Source organism: Schistocerca nitens, chromosome 9, assembly GCF_023898315.1.
Source record: "Schistocerca nitens isolate TAMUIC-IGC-003100 chromosome 9, iqSchNite1.1, whole genome shotgun sequence".
Taxonomy (NCBI): domain Eukaryota; kingdom Metazoa; phylum Arthropoda; class Insecta; order Orthoptera; family Acrididae; genus Schistocerca; species Schistocerca nitens.
This window is the reverse complement of record NC_064622.1, coordinates 489,117,505-489,140,407: the sequence shown is the minus strand read 5'-3', so window position 1 is coordinate 489,140,407 and position 22,903 is coordinate 489,117,505. Positions and strand designations below refer to the sequence as shown.

At 43.0% G+C, this 22,903-nt stretch overlaps 1 protein-coding gene across 1 annotated transcript in view; it reads right to left on the bottom strand.

The window, feature by feature from the left end:
* Positions 1–13,074, bottom strand: part of LOC126204372 (LIM/homeobox protein Lhx1) — a 487,576-nt gene extending 474,502 nt beyond the window's left edge. The window contains exon 1 of the mRNA XM_049938745.1: positions 12,977–13,074. The gene's annotated coding sequence lies outside the window, so the exon portion shown is untranslated. The remainder of the gene's footprint in view (positions 1–12,976) is intronic.
* Positions 13,075–22,903: the final 9,829 nt, after the last annotated feature.

Here is a 22,903-nt window from a genome sequence, read left to right as displayed (position 1 = left end):
AATAGTGCGGTCGTCCTGTAAAACAATCCTCTCTGAATATAAAATTTTTGCACCGTGTCTCTAACTATACGGCGTAACTACACCTGTTTTTGAGTTGAGGTGGTTTAAAAACAGTGTATCTTCCTTTGTTTCAAGGCGTGACTTGCCCGTTGGGTGCAGAATGACACGAAGTTGCCGCCTAATTTTTGTCAACGACTGGCGCGTCTTCTTTGTTTCTTTGTTGTCAGTACAAGCAAAACTTGTGTCAGTTCAGGAAAAAGCACAAACTGCGCTTTGGTAGGCAGAGTTTAAATAGACAGTTATAGTACAAAGGCTGTTTCGTTTTGTTTACTAGGAAGCAGCACGAGACGCCAAGTGGATAAAAGCGTGGCATAGGTTGTTTCCGGATACTGGCAGCATTCTGAAGCGGCATGCAGGGAGTCAACGTGTCTCTGAGGAACAGTTTGACAGTGACCGCCAAGCTTTGCAACGAAGTCTACGCATATCAATTGGACATGGTGCGGGCAACTATTTGCAAGGTCCTTAAAAAGCGGCTGCGTCTGTACTCATACAAGGCGCAGATTCTGCAGGCAATAAAGCCCGATGACAGAAACGGGGATACGGGTTTGTGTGTAAAAAGACTAACCGAAACGACTGGAATCCTGTTTTTTTGTCACGAGTAATGCTTTCTGATGAGGCCACATTTCATGTATCTAGATCTTTGAATAAGAACAGTGTTCGCATTTTGAGGTCACAGAGTCCAGAAAGTATCAGTGAAAATGTGAGAGATAACTCGTAAGTGAACGTGTGGTGTGGCTTCCAATGTGCTAAAAGACATACCTAGACATGTTGAAGATGTTTGCTTTTCCCGAGGTTGGAGACATGCAACAAAACCTTTTGGTTTCAAATAGATGATAATCCACCTCATTGGTCGTTTGATGTTACGAACAGTCTGAATCGAACATTTCCAGGACGTTGGATTGGTCGAGATGGTCCCGTAAATTGGCCTCCACATTCTGGCAACACAACGTTGGATTTTTGTCTCTGGGATTGCGTGAAGAATAGGGTATTCGCCGCTGCGGTGCGGGACCTTCAAGACGTCAGTACTCGGTTTGTGCAAGTCTTCGTACCGTACATTCTAACATGCTGCAGTGGATCTGGGTGGAAACAGACTACAGACAAGACATTCTTCGCGTCACCGCAGGGACTGAAGTGAAAGTGTTTCGACTTGATGTAAACTTTCTTTTGAAACATAAGTTGACGTACAACTTATTTTTGAGAAGAAATTAAATTTATGTCGTTTATTTTTGTGTTGGGAGAAAATTTAAAAAAGAGCATTTCGGTGTAGACACCCTGTATAGTGTTGTATCCTGTGTGGTAATTATTAGCGCTAAAAAAGAATAACGCAGCGTTAATTCGCTGTGGTTGTTCACAGATACAAACAAATGGTAGTGTAATCATCTGCGAATGCGCATTCGCTTCCGTTCGCTCCGGTGTAAAGGGGCTTTACAAGATTATTGGAGAACATCTAGAGTAGACGTACGTCAAATGTTGAGGGTATTACTTGAGAAACGATGTGAAATGGGAGTATCTCGCTAAGTTAGTGTTACAGAAGGCGAATGGAACGCTTAAATTTGTTGAAAGGGTTCTCAGAAAATGCATTGTTTGAAAACTTGTACACAAGACGTTAATGTAAGCAATTCTAGATTTTTATTCCAGTATTTGGATTCTCTATGGCTGGTTCAAATGGCTCTGAGCACTATGGGACTCAACTGCTGAGGTCATTAGTCCCCTAGAACTTAGAACTAGTTAAACCTAACTAACCTAAGGACATCACAAACATCCATGCCCGAGGCAGGATTCGAACCTGCGACCGTAGCGGTATTGCGGTTCCAGACTGCAGCGCCTTTAACCGCACGGCCACTTCGGCCGGCTGGATTCTCTATCCTGTAGCCATAAAAACAGATATCGAACGACGAATTCACTGACGCACTGCTAGGATCGTAACAGGTCTATGTAGCCATACGGAAGTGGAACAGAAATGCTCGGGGAACGTAAATGGCCGGCCGAAGTGGCCGTGCGGTTAAAGGCGCTGCAGTCTGGAACCGCAAGACCGCTACGGTCGCAGGTTCGAATCCTGCCTCGGGCATGGATGTTTGTGATGTCCTTAGGTTAGTTAGGTTTAACTAGTTCTAAGTTCTAGGGGACTAATGACCTCAGCAGTTGAGTCCCATAGTGCTCAGAACCATTTGAACCATTTTTGAACGTAAATGAAAATTTTTAGAATAAAGACGATATAGTTCTCGCGGAGCTATCTTGTGTAAATTTAGAGACCTGTATTTGAAGGGGATTGTGTGATCATCCTTCTGCCGCCAGCGTATACCTCGTGAAGGGACCATGGGAATGAGGTGAGAGAGATCAGGGTGTGTACAGAGGCATACAGGGAGCCGTTTTCCCTCCCTCGATCTGATAATCGGAAAAGACAGGGAACAGCTAATACTGTCGCGACATCTCCTATGACACGAGGTATGCACTACCTACAAAGCATATATGTCGATGTAGAGGTGATGTACCCTTGCAGATCTCTCTTGGAATTTTGTAACTCGGGTGAATACAGAGCATATATATAGCTGAACAGGTGATGTACCCTTGCAGGCTTGTTTTGGAATGTTTTACTCGGGTGGATACAGTGGATGGAACGGTTACCTACGCTGATGACGTCCTCACTGTAGCGTCTGTTAACTCCAGATCAAAGACGGAGCAGAGAGCGTATGACGCATTCGTGCAATCCTAGGAGTGGTGCGCGAGTAACAAATATATATATATATATATATATATATATATATATATATATATATATATATATATATATATATATATATATATTGAACTGTCTCTGCCACGAGGAATGCTCCTGTTAACGTGCATGACAGTTCAATAAAAAGAAATATTATGTGCAGTGAGACATGGGGACGACAGTTCACATACATTATTTAAATTCGTAGGGAATGTACTGAAACTAATACACAAAGAATCCACCTGCAGGAGTGAACATTACTAGACTCGCCTGCTCAGATAGTATAGCATTAATAAGTAGTTGTAAAACAAATTAATCAGAATGATGCAAAACTATTACAAAACCGCTGAGAAAACACGATTATGTGTGAATGAAGGAAAGACAGAATATCTAGTAGTAAGTAAAACACTGCGAAGTGGTTTGTCTTTGACTTTTTTCAAAACAGTTGGTCGCCTGAAGTACTTAGGTAGTCTTTTTAGTGATGACAACCGAAGTGATATACAAATAGATGCCGTCTAGGAACAGATAACAACGCACTTTTAGTTGCATCAGTATCGTACGGGAAAGATCATTTAGCACTAACTTCAAAATTTGCTCGTTTCAGTTACCTGTTGTACGGATAACATTACGCAGATGTGAAGCATTGATGTTTAGAAGGAAATATGAAGGAAAACTCTTAACGTTCGAAAGGAAAATTTTTGGACTTGTACTTAATTGAGGAAAGTAATACGGAATGGAGGATAAGAAAACAAGTAAGAATTAAGAGCGCTGTACAGCCACCATCGTCGAAATTCTAATGAAGAGAAGGCAGACCTGGGCTGGTCACATAGCAAGAATGACGGAGAATAGACTGCCTAGAGTAGAATGCTGCGGGACAATAGATGGAACGAGTGGAGGAAGAGGAAAACCCAGAATTAGGTGGTGAGATAACATGCGGGAGAACAGAACTAGGATGAATATCAACACTAAACTGACAAACAGGGCACTCGATATGAAGAAGTGGGAGAGACTCGTACAACAGGCATATGGTCGATAAGATCCTTGCCACATGAAAATACGCAATTATCTAGGTCTAGATAGCGATGAGAAAAGAAACTTGACGACACAGGTAGCCACAGTTTGATTGCCCATAGCGTCGCTGCAGATTGTAATGAAGTCCCACTCCACGCGGAGCATGTGTGTCGCGCCGTCATCGTTAAGTACAGCTGCAACCACTGTAAAGTTACACGAGTCTACTGGGGCAAGTATCTCCGGAACTTTCAGCACCACACCGACTGCAGAGCTGTCTACGATTCTTGGACTACGCCCACACGATAAAACCGTGAGCTATGTGGGAGCGTCGAGAACGCTTGAGCAGCGCCTGTGAAATTACAGGTTTCAGAGTTACGGCGAAAGGCATCCTAAAGCTGGGAGGTATGCTAAGGGTAGCGTGAGTGGGACAAATATTCAAGATTTCGTTTCATATTCCCTGATATCAGGTGAAGACTACGTCTGAAACACCTTAACCCGACTCAGGGCACACTGCATCCGTAATGTCTGTTTAGTTTTTCAGGATAAATTTCAGTCATCAGTTGCAGATAAATGTTATTACGCTTTACCGGCTTCGTCAAATTAGTCATCTTCAGATGCCTACAACATTAGGGATATTATAAACCCCTATTTAAATATTTATAAATATTTTAGTATCCATAATTATTAATATCCATAATTATGGATATTAAAATTTGTCGAAACCGGTAAAGCATGATAAAATTAATTTGCAACTGATGACTGAAATTAATCCTGAGAAAATAGTGCTACAGTTGCTGAAAACTACAGCCATGAATAAAATAATAAATGTTTAGTTTAAAATTGAGAAACGGCTCTCGGAAATGTATTCAGTTATGGCAGACGTTAGCGAGCAGGTCACTTCACAAGGTTTTGTACCTATAACCTTCTGAAAGTCCCACAACTATAGCCGTAATGGACACAACTGCACGCAGAGTTTCAAGAATGGAGCTTCGCTCCTTTCTTGTCTCACCTCTCTCCAGCCATAAATGTTAGCTTGTATGTAAATGTTGCCAGTACGTTTTTGCTTGTTTTGTACAGGAGCGCACAGAATGGAATTTTTATAATCTGCACGTACTTGATGACTAGAGCTGTGCAGAGACACGAAACAGCCGAAGGATACCGCTATATTATACAGCCTACTACTACGCTGTCGCTAAAACTCTGTTTGGGATGCACGGCAAGTGACACAACGTACGAAGTCTTCCCTAGATAGTCATGAAGCCTTAAACGAGACCGACATGACACCTTGAAAGATTGTAGAATATAATGCGACCTAGTTTCTTATCATTAGTCGGAGTGTTTATACCAATTAAATTAAATTCTATTTTATTACACAATCAGTTATTCGTCAGACTTTTTTTTGCCACAAATAACTTTACGCTTGTAATTTGAAAAATAATAGGTTGTAATAAATTGACGCTTGGGTGTTATAAGATTTGCAGTAGAGACTTGATGAAATAGCAATAAATAAATGTGGCGACCTGGCCAATAATTCGCTCGCGGCTGTTGCAGAATCTGTAATATTAGTTTACTTAGTGGCATATCCAGTATATGGACTAATACTTTACTTAGTAGGCAGCAACTATCATTGCGCAGTATGACAACTGCCAGCCACTACTGCTATCATTTTTTTGCGTGACATGTTTCAAAGACCAACGTCAATTTGTATAATCTATGAGATACCGATGCCAGTGCAGTCTGTCACAAATCTGATATATGTGGTCGCTTCCTGTCAACAACTTAGTATCTAGGTGGTTGTTAGATTATCAGTAACTGGGGCAGTGATAGTGCCACAGGTAATTTAATTCCGAATTCTGTCTTAATCTTACATTTCTGTGCACGTGATTTTTCCGTGTACGACGGTGTTTACGTGGTATTGCCCGGTTATAGGGAACAAACAAAGCGAAATTCCAGTCTATGGTTTTCAGAGGTCAAAAATTGTTAAGCTTCTCAGTTTTTTTTTTTTTTTTTTTTTTTTTTTTTTTTTACGATGGGAGGGAAAAACGTTTTCGTCTTAATGCACTGCAGGCCGACATGTTAACGGATATGGATCCCAAACGGTGCACGTCAACATTGATACAACACAACCCGATTCTGCAATCAACGGTGTTGGCAGCATAAAATCAAGAAATAACGAAGTGGAAAACAGAGTACTTTTTACATAGTCGCGGTATAGTCTTATTTATTACTCCAGTATATGCGAGAAACAGTGTGTCATTTGCACACGTCTGCAAAACAGGTTCTCAGTGGTTGCACTACAAAACAACAGCTTTCCTATCTCTTACGCAGTAGAATAAGAAAATTTGTTAGCTAGCGTTAACTGAATCACAGTTAACTGTAGCAGATCTCGAGACAGAGGGTTAACAAAGAGGGTACAGTGCCCAAATCTCAGACGAAAGTACAGATACAAATTCCAAACGTCTCGAAACTGCGTAAACATTCGTTACTAATAGCAAAAATTCTAAGAATGAAATCATCTACACGATAATTCCGAAACGAAGATATCTTCTGCTGCAGACACTCAGACTGAAAACATTTGAATTATTACCTCTATACTAATATATTTCTTTATTTTGGAAATGATGTGTTGTGGAGAAAGGCGGTAGTACGTATTGATAGTACACTCATTTGCTAGGTTTCGGTCGTGTAAAAGCGCACTCAGTAGCCCAAAGCAGCTTAGCAATGCTTTCTTCTGAAATAGCTTCCTTTCTTTACGATCACCCCTGAAACTGATCAATTAAGCATTAACTATGGCAGTTTTACAAAAAATTGTTGCTCAGAACGGCATATAGTTGGGTTAGTGTGAGGCCCTGACTCCAAAAACTTTTCGTTTTCGGAAGTATTCCCACATGGAAAAAAGCAAAACACATTACTGGATGAAGAGACAGTGATTTTATCCCAGTAAACGTGATTCTGAAATGAAGTGAACATGCGAAGTATAAAACGAAGATGCAGTGAAAGGAGTAGGAGAGGAAAGTTGTCTACAAGATACCCTTGCTAGTAAAACCGGGTGGTAAGTAGAACATGAGTTAAGGCATGCTGAGCTAGCTAACCTGGCTGTGAAATGTACATTAAAAGAGAATAAAATTGTAGATGGTGCAGAGCGAAATACCCGAGAAAACGGCTGACAGCTGTTGCTGTCTGCGCGGTGCGATCTTGTCGCGACCTTCTGTTACCTCCGAGGGATTTTGCGTCTCATTGTTTGCTACTTTTGTTACCTGGCGAGCTTTTAATTAACGCTTAACATGTCTGCTGCTAGTCAGAATAATATTTCGGTCGAAATGATACCGATAATGAAATTTAACCATATCTCACCAAGCAAAAATATCGACTGTGAAGTTCACCCACGCAGTGTAACATGCATAAATAAATTGAGTCACGCTATAATATCCCCATTGCCTGTTCGAACGAGAAACTGGTGAAAATATTCCTGTACAAAGTTCAACCCATGGTTGAAATATAGCTACTTACCCCATCCCTTAAAGCTAACGAGCCACTTCCTAGATGTATAGCACACCTGCAGTAACGTAATCTGTATAACTGGGCAATCGGACAAAATCTTCATAAAAAAAAAAAAACCCGAACAAGTGTTACTCGGATTCGTGCTCGACTTAGAAGCTTTAATCTTTTATGTCACCAAGGGACCGTGAACCTTATTTTGACATATATTTCGACTTGGTTCCCTTCCTGCTCCTGAGGAAAAAGTGTCTTAACAGACGGAGAGACGGGCGGACAACAAACCGAGTCTATAAAAGTTCCGTTTTCACCGATTAGAGTGATGTAGCGTCCACTCTGAGAATGGTATCCGTGACAAGGAAGGGACGCTATTATTTGTATATTCGGTACGGCGTTATTACATGCCTACTGTTTAGCTCCTTGTACTACTGCTGAATAGTTAATCAAGTATTGTCACAATATATGAAATTGTGACTGGCAGTTCTTTGTCAACTGCACAGAGGTCGTTAAACGGAACATTGACGGTAATGCGACACATGACCACAAAACAATTCCTCATAAATGTCGTGAAATGTTCCAATAAGGCTACTTGAAGTGAAATGTTGAACCACATTGCAAACAAATCTGACACTTGTCGACTGGATTCAAAAGGTTATTGCAACCTCAAACGGTCTTCAGTATTTGAAGTTTCTTGAACATTACGTTTTTTTATTCAAAATATGGACTTATTTTTGAGTGTAACTTATTTATTAATTTTGTAATTATTTGTGTGAGCACTGAAGTATATTAAAGATACTTGTACATTTGTAAATCCAAGTGGAAAAGTCATGACAATGGCATGTCTCGATCATCGTTTAAAAATTGCTAGACTCACTCGAATGTAATGATTCAGTCATAGAATATCCGCTTCCCTTCATAATAGTGTAATTAGCTGTTACTGTTTAGAGAACTTTCACTTTTGAGTAACTAACGGAGAAAATAACATTTTGCACCTAAATCATAGAAACGGAAGTAGAACGATAAATTAACTGTTTTTTAAAAGGAAATCCTTGAAAACAAAAAGCAGTGTAGATCATAAAACGTGTTAGAGACCTCATGTGAAAGCAATGAGCACATATGAAATTCGTGTCAGATTGCTGCCTAGAAGCACATAAGTATTAACATAGAACCATGTTTTCCTATCACAAAAGTTTGCTTTTCGAGAATGAGCGGAGTTAAACAAGACCAGACGATTCTTAAGGATGTTAATACGTGCAACGCTACACGCTTTCGATTCTCTTTTTGAAAGGGAGTAGACTCTACGATGTGGCAGAGTGCTGCGCTTTTCACCGAAACTGGACAGGAAAACCACTATTCTGTTAGGCTATGGTGCTCAAAGGTAGCATGCGGTGTTGCGGCGTATGAAGCTGTTAATACAAACTTCAAATACTCTTTTTCTAACCAGAGTACAGTGTGTTATTTGGTTGTCCTGCTTGATTAAAATGGAAAAACATAATTTACTTTCCAATGTTTGTCCGTATCTAGAAGGCTTACAGTCATGCCCTAGTAGATGAATTGTGTTAAAATTACTTTGGTGTTAGACAGCGGTTTTCAGGATGATCTGTGAATGAAAGCTGTCAAAGTCACCAGCAGTTGAATGTCTTGTGAACGTGTTTACGCTTTTTTTGCTTGCTAGTGGAGGGAACCTTTCATGTCTCTTCCGAGCGACTGCCTGTTTATAATCTTTTTAAACGCTTGCTTAAGTCTTGGCAAGTCTTGGTCTAATAAGTTATTTAAACTATTTACAGTGCACTCGCACGCTAACATTGAAGAAGAACGTGCACTAAATAAAATAATTCTGATTTAGATACATTATTTGCGTGGGCAATAAACTGCGTAATGCTTCTGTTCACTAGAAACTGCTTCAGGAGCTTCATACTTGTGTATTTCAGAACGGAAATCCTAAAGGAAGAAGATTGTAGATGCTTTGGCTCGAAGGGACTTTAACCGGACAGGGGTTTTTCAAAATAATGCGCATTTGTCTCTTTACTGCAGAGACATCTGCTGCAGTACATTTTATTTTTCTATAACATTTAGCACTCTCTCTGGACGGGCAGCTAACCAAGCCTACCTAGTATCTTCAATATTTTTTAGATAGCCTACAAAATTTGGATATATAGCACAACATTAAAAAGTGTATTTCTAAAAGCCAGATCACATTATTGAAATATAATTTTAACTCAAAAACGCCCATTAAATCGAACATAGCATACTGTGACAGGTCCTACATTGCTGTTACAAAATGCTTTAAACCAAACATTATTGTCACAACATGCCCAAGAGTCCATAATGTCACTGCATGTTGTAAATATAAGTGATCTGTTAGAAACGTCGTTTTACTACCGAAATTTCTGCTTAGGAGCACATAGTTAAAAAGCTTCGTACTGTTCAGTGGCTTTCCAGGTTTGGTTGGAATAAATACGGTGGGTGGTACACCTCTCATGTAACACCTTTTTTGCACTTCATCGATGAAAATTCCGAATAAAAGAAAAGCACTCATGTTAAATGAAAGCATGAGATCGTCTTTAGTTGAGTGCACAGTGTTGTTAGGAATGCTTACCTAAGATTTCTCACTGAAATGTTCAGCGTGCCACAAACTGACAGTGAAAATAGAATGTGACATAAATATTCAAGGAGAAAACAATTCTAATAGAGACAGTCTTCCTCATGCAGTATCATAGCTCTACAGAACTCTGACAAAATTGAACAGTTAATTTTTTTTCCATGAATAAGGACAGTTATAACACACTTAGTTTTGTTTATAGGCATCTTAAAATTTGAGAACTTTGTAAGGAGATCAGAAATACATCTATATTCTTTAGGAAATGCTTTCAATAACGGAACATAATATCTCCGAAGTATACACAGCCGTAGTAAGTAATAGAGGCCACTTATCGTACGAAATAAATGAAACATTAAAGAACGATCAAACTTGGGAAACTTGGAATTGATCGTTGGACACATTTCTTAGTGAATCTGAGGGTAGTAGCTACTCGATAACTGAAGAACTGACAGTTTGACTTTCATGCTTTGACGTCTGGATGTATTTTAATGTTGTAGTAACGCTATGAACTTTTTTTCGCGTCTGGCATATAAGTTTGTGTACAGCCTAGATACCCTTAACTTATCTTTATTAAATTAATTGGGTGTTCCATCCATTCTCACTCAATATTTTCATAGTTGCCACTTGATAAACAAGACTGTCGTACGTCTACATCTGAGAACCGATTGTAAGGCCGCTTCATGCAGAAACGTTCACCGATGTTGTGTTTAGAAGTGTCTGGGTTGAAATACTGTCGACATGTTCCCGAAGTACGCCGATACTTGTTGTTTTCTCAATCGGAAAAAAGTAAATAAAATGATTCTCCTAACGGTTTGGAAACTAACCGAAAAGTTACAGATAGAGAATACCTACTTGCTGCAAGAGTTCACGCTGTTCTAAGAAGCATTAGGTTCTTAAATAACATACGTTCTTCATCAAATATATTAAAAAAGCTTTGTCTTGACTCATGGTAGGAGTAAAAATAAACTTCTGCAATAAGACCTAGTTGCGCAGAAAGACGACATATATTCCTCAGTAAAAATACAACAAAGTATGTATAAATTACGGCAAAGGTAAATTTCAGCATTTTTATTAGTCTAGCAACAGCACAAAATCAAGGTGTCTCGTTAGGTCTTCTTGAATTATTGCTAGATTTTTAACTCCAACGTATTAACGTTTAGCGTAAATAAAACTTGGCAACCAACTTACTGAGACTTCATTTAGATAACTTCTTATTTGTCGGTATTACTAACGCAAACAAGAAATGTCTTTTTGAATCTTATCTGAGTGCAATGTTTCGATATATTATCGATTGTCTATACTTGCCTAGGGTAGCTAAATGCACACTATAAATGTCAGAGCCCACTCAAGCAAATATCGCAATTTACGTATCGTCACTGTATTCATCCGATTATTTCTATATACGATTCAGTGCCTGTAAAAAACTGTGTTCCCTACTTCTGTAGTTTAGTCACACGCGACAAACAGACCTGTATGCATTTCTAGTAGTGAAACGAAAAGTTTACCACCTGCCTCCAATCTTCCACGAAAACCAAAAGGATCGTAGGCCTTCGTAGAACTTCATCAGCTATTCGTTTACAACATTTCTAGTGAACAAATGACGGCATAACATGTCGAAAGACAGGATACAAGGAAATAATTTCTAAGCAAGCTGGGAAGTTCATAGATGAATATCCAGCGCATTTTTTGGGGAGCATTAGTGTACAGAGCAGTGAAAAAATATATGTATTTTTTTCTGCGCCGTTGTAACGTCCACAAATTTACCCCAAGATAAATTCTACTCAATACGTCGTCAATCAAAAATCCCTCGAAACTTCACTCGCATTTATAACACACGTACAAACAACGGGTCATTTATAAAACAACACTTACGGGAAATCGCTTAAAACTTCTTTCCTGACAGGCTGTTGTGAAATTGGTGGGTGTCACAGGGAGGCGAATAATTCACTTGCGAATGTATATGCAATAGTTAGAATTTTCCCTGGATATCACACATATGTCAAAGTCACTTGCTAACGATTATGGCGCGCGCGCGCGCACACACACACACACACACACACACACACATTTACAACTAGCATTCCCCTAGGTGGATTGCAAACATGAGTGCATCGGTGTTTTCAGATATTACGGTAAAAAATTACAAAATCGACCCAAACAACACTTTGTTAATAATAGAAAGTTAGACTTCAACCGTGGAAGCGGAGTTCTGCTTCGTAACTTTCGTACCTATTGATATTAATGTCTGCATGACCGTCTTCTTTCCCATAAATACTAGTGGCACAATCGTTCCCAGTGTGGAGAAATGTCTGGCTCCCACAATCAACATGATTTGTTAAGCGTTATCGTCGCTGCAAAAATCATACGCAACGTGTAAGGTCACGAGATTTGTTACGAAATTACTACGAGCAATTTTGCTCGGCGGACACTTAAGACAACAGCGAAGTTAGAAATTCAATGGAGAGATTTGGAGACCGAAGGCATGCACGACGGGCTCATTTCCTAAAGGCTTCTCAGAATGCCGGTCATGGCAATAATGATCAAAATGTATATACGGAAGTATAAATTCTCACCTAAGGTGTCACGTCACATGAAACTATTATAATGAACATTTTAATGTACTTTCAGGATACGAGAAGGTAGCAAATTTAGTAACCTGGTATATGAAATCGTTAAGACGTAACACACATGTGTGCTTAGTAAGGTGTTAACAGAATTTATCAACCAAAGTTTAGGCAATTGTGGAGGCCCAACTATTGGTCCTTGTGGGTCACACTGGTCTCGTAATATCTTGTGTAAGCTAGCAGCACCTGTGTTTGGGACGGCACATTGGAACAGGTTAGGGAATGGATGCGAAACCACTGCTCAGAGCGCACGTTTGTTTTTGACGATGCTGACAGTATTTATGTACCGTATTGGAGAAAATAGTGGAGGGCCAAGTATTAGTCCCTGTAGGGACACGCTCGCCTCTGGTGAGCGCAACAGTGCGGGAAAAATAGCGGCAGGGGCCACGTGTTTACCTACACTGGGACGTGTCAGGGCATGCATGCGAAGCCACGTGTGTGACGTCGGGTGGGGCTGACGTTACGCACCTATGTTGTGGGCGGCGGTGAGGGCGCAGCAGCCGGCGGCCGGGGCCGCATGTGCCGGACCTGGGCCCGGCGCGTGGGGCGGCGGGTGGTGGTGGTGCGCGTGGCCGTGGGCGTGGTGCGGGTGGTGGTGCGCGTGGTGCAGGCCCAGGAAGGCGGCGGCGGGGGCGGCGGCGGCGGCGGCTGCAGCGGCGGCGGCGGCGGTGGTCGCCACGACGCCCGCGGCGGCTGTGGGGGCGGGAGCGTGCCGGCGCCTCGAGGCGGCCGAGGGGCCCGGCCCGGCCTGCGCCAGCGGCAGCGGCGGCGTCGGCGTCGGCGTCGGCGTCGTCTTGGCTGCTGCGCGGCGAGCGGCTAGCAGCTGCAGCGCGCCCGCATCGGGCTGCACGCGCTTCGCCCGGCACGAGGTTCACATTCACCGCGCGCACGTGTCCGCACTTCACACTCGTCCCTCTCCTGCGGTCCTGTCCCTCGCCGCTCGATCCGGAGTCGTCGGCTGCGGAAGCGGAGCTGTGTCCGTCACGACAGCGGCGCTGTCGCGTCCACGGGGCGCTCGCTCGTGGTGGGGGCGGCAGACGCGGTCGCGCTCGGCGGTCCCCGGCGGCTTCTGCTGCTGTGGCTGCTGCTGGTGGGGCTGGCGCGGTGCGTCGTGCGCGGTGCGTGTGTCGCTCGCCACGGCCTGCGCCTCGGAACTGCCTGCCGACCCGCAGCCCCACGACTCACGCATTGTTGCCTCCCACCACTGCGGGGCGGGGGGACCGCAGCGGGAGGGGGGCAGAGTCACGTGACGCGCGCGCGGTTGGCGCTGCCGGCGGTCCGGGCCGCCCGCGGAGGGAGCGCTCCGCGCACGCGCCGCCCACGGTCGCCATGGCAACGGCGCTGCTCGCGCGCCCATTGGCCGCAGTGGGCGGAGCTGCCGGTCGATACCGGCGGCCGCGGGTTCCCCTCTCCGGGCGGGCACGAGTAGTGGGACAGCCGCCCGACGCGGCCGACACGCGGCGATCTGCCGGCAGGAGTCCGCCGCGGGACGCCGCAGCTGCAGCTGCCAGCTCGGCGATCGCTCTGGGTCCGGCTGCCGCCTCCTCTCGGCCGCCGCCGATGTCGCCGCTGCTGCCGCCGCCACCGCCCCACACGCCTCCCCCCGGCGCCGCGACGCGTGGGCTTCTTTTTCCCTCCCTGCCTAGCCGTCCTTTTTTTCTTCTCCTCCTCGTCCGTCTTCTTTTGCCCCCGCCCGCCAGGCTGGGGGGGGCGGGCTCTGGGCCCCGCTGCCCCCACCCCAACCCCTCGCGACCGGCTCTCGCGCGTCAATATTTATAACTTGACGCCGGCGACGCCGCCGAGTCGCGCGCTGCACAAGTTTCCATTTACGTGACGGCACGCCCGCCGTCCGGCTGCTCGGCGAGTCCTTTTTTTTTTTTGTTCGCCTCCTTTCGCTCGCTGTTTCATCTACATGCAAAACACGAGGTGTGTCTCAAAACATGTAAGGATTACTTTTTGGAAAGAATTTTATTTATTCGCCTACATCGACGGTACCTCCTTCAAAATAGTTCCCATCAGATATTATTCACTTATCATAGCGTTTTTTCCAATGCCGGAAACACTTCTGCAACTTGTAAGGTAGCTGCTTTTACAGCTCGTCCGAGTATCGCTGTGCAGGTCTAGCTTTACAAACGAGCCTAGCAAGGAACAGCGTCAGCGAATTGTGAGGATAAGTAAAACTGCATGTCTGGACCAAACACTGTCTTGTCTTGACCTGTTTTTAGCGCTGCGGAAAGTAGTACTAGCTGATCGGCTGAGCCATTCGCTAGCTGTCGTTGCAAATTGTCGTACGGTTCGGGCCGAGTGCACCAATCTCAGTCAGAAAGAGCGATAACCGATCTCCTGTGATAGCGGCACAAATTAACCGCGTATAAAATGTGTCTGCCCTGCACCATCGTTATTCACCAGTCAGCAAATCGTGATCAAATTTACATGCGAACATTTTGGGTTAGACTCTACCGTGACTGTTATTGACATTAAGTGAAACAACAAGTCTACTGTTACCAGTCAGTGTTTAGTTATCTCCACGACGTGTTTCAAAGGTTTAAACGTCCATCATCAGGTGGATTTAGATTTGTTAGTATGACATTTGTGTGTGTTTTGTGTTATGATGTGTAGACAGCGTCACAAGTTCCTCAAAAAGATCGTAAAACACACACACACACACACTAATGTCATACCAACAAATGTAAATCGAACTAATGGTGGAGGTTTAAACCTTCGAAACGCGTCGTTTAGGTAAATAAAATGGATCTGAGCACTATGGGACTGAACATGTGAGGTCATCAGTCCCCTAGAAATTAGAACTACTTAAACCTAACTAACCTAAGGGTATCACACACAGCCATGCCCGAGACAGGATTCGAACCTGCGACCGTAGCGGTCGCGCGGTTCCAAGCGCCTAGAACCGTTCGGTCACAGCGGCCGGCGGAGATAAATAAACAGTGACTCCTAACAGTAAAATGTTCTTACATTTAAAATCGTGATCAGCCAACCGTGCACCTCATCGCGGTTAACTCGCCGTACTGCAGTAGGAGATCCCTGGAGACGCAAAGATGTTAGTAGACATGTGAATCTGCACACGGCCGCCTATATAGCTAAGTACTTAAGGTTTGTAGACAACCGCTGGTGAGTTACGTTACCGTCACCAGTTCACACTTTCGTCAACAAACAGAAGTGTGTTTACACTTCGCTACTAGTCCGTCCGTTTACGTTTAGCGAAATGGAAAACACAAGAAGAACAACAAATTTTACGAAGTACGAGATGGATATAGTCAGTGTGAAAGCATCAGTACTTGAAAATGAAAGAACTAACGGATGCAATACAAAAGAAGGAATGCACGGAATATCGTTACGAATTTTTTTTTTCTTTCTTCCATTCATTTCAAATCCTGCGTCATTTAAATACAAAATTCATTAGACATATGCTAATTACCGCATCTAATAGTAATTTTTGTGAAAAATGCAGGTCTTCTTATTTCTAACTATATACTGCTCACAAAAATGCAGTTTCCATCGGAAACAAAAATTCTTAATTAGCGACCTTTTATAAAAATATTATTGATCAAGATTCCGTAAGTTAAAAAAAAGCACATATTAATTTCTTGTCTTTTTGTATGTTACACTCCATACAACATGCAACATGTACCTTTGTTTAAAAATTCGAATCCGCCCAGAATCGAAATCAGACCCCTTTAGCAAGGCACAAGCACCGCACCACAGAGCCACTCTGCTTGTTCAAAAAATAATCCACGTTATTTTAGCATATTAAATGTGGTCGGTAAACTTAGAAGTGGATTTCTGCAAGAATTTTGTGACCTGCGTCGAACTGCTTTGGGAGAGGTATATTTCACTTACGACGTTCACGTACGATAAATACAAAAAATTACAAAAGTACCATAGTACTGTGGCAGTGTGGTTACATGTGGAGGCGCAAATTAATTCTACGCCTGGTAACTTTGATTCATACATTAATTTCTTGAGTCTGTCTCGGTACATTGAGACGCGCCGTCTTCTTTATATCGAATGCCGACATTTGCCACGCCGGACATTTGCCACGCCGGACATTTGCCACACTTGCCCCTTCGCCAGGTAGCGATCCCTCAGGTAAGGGACGCCCTTCCTCGTACCTCTTCTGTCCGCTTTCAAACCGCCGTCTCCACATCTTACTCGATACAACCATTACGTAAGGGACCTTCTTCTTCGACATATTGGCCAAATACAGAGCTTCTTTTCCGAAATCGAAATGTTTATAATTTTTGGGGAACGAAGCAATACCGACGATTACGTCAGTATGTAATTAGTTCTGCCAAGTATAAATATAGATTCCTCTGTCTGTGCGGTAGCTTCCTTTCACGCTTACTGATTGCGATAGACACAGTCCGTCGCCATGGGAGCGACAAGAAAGGAACGATGTAAACAGAATGCGAATGTACGCTAATCATTTCTTTTTGATCAGTGCATTTGTGCCTAATTTAATTACTACAACTGGATGCCGAAAATACAACAAGGAAAGAAGAAATGGGTATGTGAATGTTTGAAAAGAAGAACGACATACTCCGTATTAATTTACTCACTAAAATGTGATATCCCTTGCGAAATAAAGTGTAGCGGGACAATGTTCAAAACATGACTGAAAATACGTTCACTAAATAGAGATAAGAACATCTAAAGTCGAAGTACAATTTTAAAATGTTAGAAATAAGGAAATGAAGTAATGTAGAATGCTGTGCTAGTAACGTACGTTGTTGTTCTACATTGTTTAGCTCTGGTATTTACAGGATCACAGATAAAGCATCCTAGGTTTTGGAGAGAAAAGCCGTAATTTTAATGATCTGCACTACAACAGAAACAAGAAGCACAACTTAAGGAAAAATAATGTGTGTTCCAGCTCACAAGCGACATAGAAGCAGATAGTTCCTGTGACTTAGTATGGGCAGACGTTATATTCGACAACCGGAATAAATTTTACCAACCCTCGGTCTCAGATGAAACATTTGCTGAACAGTTCAAAGAAAACTTGAGTGTCATCACAAATAGGTACCCTACTCATACAATTATAGTTGGCAGTGACTTCAATCTACCTTCCGTATGTTGACAGAAATACATTTTCAGACCCTATTGTAGATAGAAAACAACTTCCGTAATTGTTCTACATACTTTTTTAAAATTATTTTGGAGGATTACTTCACGAAGCCATTCAAATTGTAAATGGTTATGAAAGCACACTTGACCTCTTAGTTGCACATAATCCTGAGCATTACGACGGATACAGGGATTAGTGAACACACAGTCGTAGCGAGGCTCAATTCCGTAACAAAGAAATTCACCAAAACTAAACGCGAAATATATCTATTTATGAAAGCAACTAAAAATTCTGTTGACGTCTTTCTAAGAACCAGTCTCCAATCCTTCCAAACTATGTAAGTGAAGACCACATGTAGCTTAAGTTCAAAGAAATAGTATCAACAGCACTCGAGAGATTCATACCAAATAAATTAATAAGAGATGGAACTGATCCCCCATGGTACACAAGACACGACAGAAATCTGCTGCAGGAGATCGAAAAAGGCAAGTATAATTTAGACGAACGCAAAATCTCCGAGGTTGGCGAAGTTTTACTGAGGCTCGAAATTTGGTGCGGATTTCAATGCGAGTTGCATTTAATAGTTTCCACAACGAAACTCTCTCTTGACATGTGGCGGAAAATCCAAAGAGAGTCGGTTTCTATGTTAAGTAAACCAGCGGAAAGTCTCAGTAAGTACCTTTACTGCGGGTCGGGCGGCAAGTGAGGAGGAGGAGGAGGAGGGGGGGGGGAGGGGCAGACAAGGGACCCAACCCTTCGGAGCAGGTAAAATCGTGGCAAATGTCCGCACACCTTTATATCGTACGCTTAGAAAACCAGGTCATCTCGGAAAAAACAGGTGTGAGGTGTGAGCCGTCGTTTAACGTTGGTCCAGGTCGATGTAACACAATTTTGCTTTGAACAGGCTTAATTGCGGAGTTCACCGCGGTTAAACTGTAATCGAGATCGGTGCACTCGACCGTTCGTCGTTGGAATAATAAAAAAAATTCTGATAAAGTAGTTGAAATGATCCAACCTGTAACTAAATTGCTGGTCGCGTAGTTCAGCTAAAGGTTGCAGCAGAGCAGATTACTGATGTAATAATGAGCGCCCATTGTCACTGGGAACCTCTGCGCGTGCAGCGGCACCAGACGCCGTTGGCAGAGCACGACCGGCGACATCGACAGACAGCCTGGTCACGGTTCATCAGTGTTTGCCGCGTTCAGGATTGGAATCTCTTCTCTCAATGAGGTTAGATTCTAACCTATATCTGCCTTGAAAAGAACTTGGCGAGTACTGCACACTCCTTCCCCACGTATTAGAATAGCCAGACACGTTTTACTAATGTATGAAATGAAGAGAGAAACATTCTGTTATGTAGTATACTCGATTCTTGGTGGCAGTGTAAAGCAACATTACAAACACTCTGCACAGTTTCAAATAAATTCAAGGAAACAGTGATAGATCATTTAATATTCAGTGCCTTTCATTCAGCATGTGTGTGGAAGTCGAACATAAGTTTTAGAATAACATGCACTGAAAAGTGGAAACTCATACATCACATTTGCAAAACGCTTCACATGACAGAACCACCACTTTCCTGGCACAGAAACCCCACTAAGAAGTAAGAACAATTCGTGAACAGCTAGTGCCCACCTACAACAACCCAAAAAACCCACTACAGTGGCACTAACCATTGAAATCCACATACGCCACATTTATTCTTAAAAACATAATTTGTTGAGGTTATAAACTAGGTCAAAAATTTCCGATACAGATTCTGCCTGTGTTGCAGCTGATATGTAGCATAAACTACGGGCATGAGATTGAAATGGCTAGTGAGCCATAGAACACACAGAATGTAATGGAAACGTTAGATAATTTACATTAGTGTAGAATTTTTAAGTCGTTCGAAATTTGTGGTTGCCAGTACAATAATTATTTCAGTCCAAAGTTTTGGACACATCCCCTGTTAATACACAGTGTGGTCAGAAACAGTCCTAAAAGCTTGTAAAAGTGTTGCAAAGTAGATTGTGTCCAAAAATAGTTGAAAGAAAAAAAATTCGATCGGTTGCGCCGTCGTTCCATAGCTAATTAGCACTGAATTTTGCCAATCAGACCGTTGCGCCCGCCAACCCAAGCGACCCGCTCACAGACGGTTCAGAATGGTTCAAATGGCTCTGAGCACTATGGGACTTAACTTCTAAGGTCATCAGTCCCCTAGAACTTAGAACTACTTAAACCTAACTAACCTAAGGACATCACACACATCCATGCCCGAGGCAGGATTTGAACCTGCGACCGTAGTGGTCGCGCGCTTACTCGGGCCGGCCTCACAGACGGTGTCGCCAGAGATGTTCTCCGTTTGGTTCCCTAAAGCAGGACAAGAGGGCGGTAGAAAAAGTGGACATGGAACGGTAGTAAGGATCGAATTCCAGCCAAGGTGTGAGCAGTCTCGTGCGCTGTCATCTACGCTACGAGAACAACTGACAGTAGTTGTATCTGGCGGACCGCTTGAATTTGCGCGCGGAACCGCCTAACTGGCGAATTTCAGTGCCAATTAGCTCGGAAACGGCGCAACCTATCGAATTCTGTTCTTAACAGTTATTTCTCAGCAGACCCTACCATTTACCTTACAAGCTTTTAAGTCTGTTTCTGACCACCCTGTATAGGCCTAAGGAGCATTCAAATAAAACGAGACAGATGGAAAAGAGCTAAGTAAACGGTTTATTATGGCAAACGTAATCTCCATAACTTTTAATACATGTATCCCACAGTGAGAAAAAACAACGGTCAACATCTTCATGGAAAAATGTGTGCGGTTACCTGCGCAACCATGATGACACAGAGGGGTGTACCTCTTCGTCCGGAGCGGGACTCGCATATTGCCAAGATTGTCTTGAGTGCAATTCAGAAGTTTCGCTGGAAAGCCGTTACACATCTTCCATATAGTACAGGTCTCTCCCCATGCGATTTTCAAATTTTTGGAGTCTTGAAGAAAGATGATCGTGGCCGTCAATATCCTCCCCAATGAAGAGGTGCACGCCTAGGTATAATCATGGTTTCGTAGGAAACCGCAATCCTTCTTCCGTGAAGACATTGATTGTCTTGTCTCATAGAGGGATAAATGTATTAACTGTCATGACGATTACTTTTGAAATAATAAACACTTTTCCTTGTTAGCCCACCTGTGTCGTTTTCTTTTAACTGTCCCTTATATTTCTCATTCCCAGGACGTCACAAACTCCATCTTTCTTGTACTATACTCCTCATTTTCACACGAGCTATGTTTTGAGTGCGAGAGCGTCTGCTAATTCAACCGAAGAAAAAAAAAACTAATTTGAATTCCACCCTTCATTGTCCGAAGTCTGTACGCTCGGACGTTGATATCCGGTTGCACAATATCGGCAGTTTTCGGCCGATGTCGGTCGTCGGCGGAATACGCCGACGTCGGTGCCACTGTGACCGGAACCTAAGGCAGTTATAGTCAGTTTTCCGATTCGCCCTGTGTTCTACTTTAGGAGAAAGAACAGGTCTACGAGATGGCTCGACAATAGGAATCTTATAAACTCGGTGTTTGGGGCAACTTTCCTCAGCGACGCATTTTTAGTCTCACGCATGCTTGTAAAACGACGACATTTTAAGGTTTTCTTTATTTTTGAAAACAGGAAGAAAGGACCATGCATTTAATTTTTTTAAGAAGGAAAATGTCACACGGGGCCATGTCTGGAGAATATGGAGGCTGGGACATCATTAAACTGTTGCTTTTTGTCAACAATCCACGAACAAGTAACGAAGTGTGAGCTGATGTTTTGACACAGATCCTGGCGTCTTTCTTAGGGTTGTTTCATGCAGACGGAATTAAACTTGTAAATGGTACTCCTTATTGATCGTGCGACCTTGTGACTCTCAAGGTGAACTATGCAGTTCAAAATGAAGAACTCAATGAGAATAATCTTCACATTTGATCGCACTTGGCACTTTTTTTTTCTTTTTAGTTCTTGGTGATCAAGACTGCTTCCAATGGGAGAAGTGAGGATTAGTTTCTACGTCATATCCGTAAACCTATGATTCTAAAGCTGTTATGAGACCTTTCAGTAGTTCTGGATCGTTGTTGACTTCGTCTAGCAACTCCTGAGAAACATACATTCGCTGCTGTTTTTATTCAAAATTCGACAACTATCTGCAACAAAATGTCTCCGGAGGCGCGACGTAATCGACAAACACCATCATATTTCAGCCAATTTCCCCGAAATATTTATAAGTTATACACAAAAACCATTCTTGTGAATCAGTCTATCTATTAGCGTCTTGAGACTAGCCTTCACATACAGACAAAAAATGCGACGAGGGACTTGAATTTACATGTACAGACAGTACAAACACACAGGTAACCTTTTTGATTACAAACAACAGACTATACAGTCGATACGGCGAACGTTATACAGATGTTTTTGACACAGAATGAGATTTTCACTCTGCAGCGGAGCGTGCGCTGATATGAAACTTCCTGGCAGATTAAAACTGTGTGCCGGACCGAGACTCGAACTCGGGACCTTTGCCTTTCGCGGGCAAGTGCTCTACCAACTGAGCTACCCAAGCACGACACCCGCCCCGTCCTCACAGCTTTACTTCCGCCAGTACCTCGTCTCCTACCTTCCAAATTTTACAGAAGCTCTCCTGCGAAACTTTCAGAACTAGCACTCCTGAAAGAAAGGATATTTCGGAGACAAGTTTGGAAGGTAGGAGACGAGGTACTGGCAGAAGTAAAGCTGTCGGGACGGGCCGTGAGTCGTGCTTGGGTAGCTCATTTGGTAGAGCACTTGCCCGCGAAACGCAAACGTCTTGAGTTCGAGTCTCGGTCCGGCACACAGTTTTAATCTGCCAGGAAGTTTCATTTTTGACACAAATTAACTGACACAAAAGAACAAAAAATCTCCTAAATTGTACTAACATAATACGCAAAATAACAAAATTCACTTTCTTCTTTGAACACAGCTCGTGTATATGTATTCCAGAATTAATACGAACATGTACTCTACCGATCACTACGAAGTGATACCGACCTACATCGGGAGAAAAGATCACAGCGATAAATTAAGGGAAATAGAGCTCGTACGGATAGATATGGTTCAAATGGCTCTGAGCACTATGGGACTCAACATCTTAGGTCATAAGTCCCCTAGAACTTAGAACTACTTAAACCTAACTAACCTAAGGACATCAAACACACCCATGCCCGAGGCAGGATTCGACCCTGCGACCGTAGCAGTCCAGCGGTTCCGGACTGCTGCGCCAGAACCGCACGGCCACCGCGGCCGGCTGCGGAT